Raw genomic sequence first — 1,282 nt, forward strand, 5'->3', positions numbered from 1 at the left:
TCTGGACAACAGGCAACTTTGTCCATACAGGGTGCCAAGTACTGTCGAGTTTCTGCCAACCCCAGACAGATGGTGATGGGAGCTCCGGTTGGGAAACTAAAGCTTGGCCCCAAACATGTCCAGCCTGGTACTATGCTCTTTTGGTAAGTTCCTCAGAAGCATCAGCTGTGGGAGGAATGTGTTCAGTTGTCCTTGCCCTCTTCGGGAATAAGAACCTGTGCACGTCATTCAAAGACTTCAAGTCCATTGTCTTGTCATACACCACAGCCATGAACCATTCTAATTTGTGGAGTTCACTGGAGACAGATGCAGGTTTGGTGGACAGAGCACGAAAACTGGCTGTGATGTCAGGAAAGACCTCCCATGCCTTCCAGGCTGTCATCTTACCTTTGTTGGCAAAGAGTGACATGGTATCATAACCCGTGAAGGCAAGAAAAAAGGCCAATGCCTCTGCTTTCCTGCACCCAAGAGCTGATAAAGCCGGTACGCTGTAACCGCTACATCCTTCTGCCCCCAATCCACCCAGCGATCCCACTCAACTCTCCTGCCCAAAGACCCCAACACCCACAGATCCAACCACAGTACTTTAGCACCATAAATCACTGTACACATACATGAACATACCAACTGACATAACTCTTGTGTGTCTTGTAAGGTGGACTTGAGAATGAACTTGTAGTCTCTGAACTGAAAGAAAATGGTTTAAATGTACTTCATACTCAATTTTGCAGAAATGGTCTCTCATATACCAGTATGTGGAAAAGGACAAAGCAAGGTGGGCTATTATATTTCAGTTTTGGGCCAAGCAAGTTGGGCTTTTATATTTCAGTTTTCAATATTCACTTTGCCAACGGCCATGCCACGTTGAGTACACCGCTTCCCGTCCGATCAGCGAAGTTAAGCAACGTTGGGTCTGGTTAGTACCTGGATGGGTGACCGCCTTGGAACACCAGATGCTGTTGGCATAACGTTCTCCCTACGTGTCAAGTGGGGTTGGTGGAGGATTAGTGCCCCTCCCTGTAAAACAATTAACTCTAAGCCCTTGGCCACCCTGTTCGGGATACATGGCATCTGGCAATGAATGAATGAATATTCACTTTTTACATTCATTATGTTTATACTTACCAACAGAAGGCTCTGAAATCATTTTCCAGTCAGATTATTCAGAACATTAAGCCTGATTAGAATTATAATGAAGTTAACTAAGATAACTGAAAATGCAATACAGCTTCATGGCAGTACCTTCTTTTCAATATGGGAGGCAACAGCTGACGTAAGTCAA

At 45.2% G+C, this 1,282-nt stretch overlaps 1 non-coding gene across 1 annotated transcript; it reads left to right on the forward strand.

Annotated features, from left to right (window-relative positions):
* Window positions 1-846: 846 nt before the first annotated feature.
* On the forward strand, window positions 847-965 carry LOC145413308 (5S ribosomal RNA). Its single transcript, XR_013899707.1, has one exon. It is a non-coding gene; the product is annotated as a 5S ribosomal RNA (ribosomal RNA).
* Window positions 966-1,282: the final 317 nt, after the last annotated feature.

The sequence above is a fragment of the Coenobita brevimanus genome, chromosome 95, assembly GCF_032717465.1.
Source record: "Coenobita brevimanus isolate Jiangsu-jjx chromosome 95, ASM3271746v2, whole genome shotgun sequence".
Taxonomy (NCBI): Eukaryota; Metazoa; Arthropoda; class Malacostraca; order Decapoda; family Coenobitidae; genus Coenobita; species Coenobita brevimanus.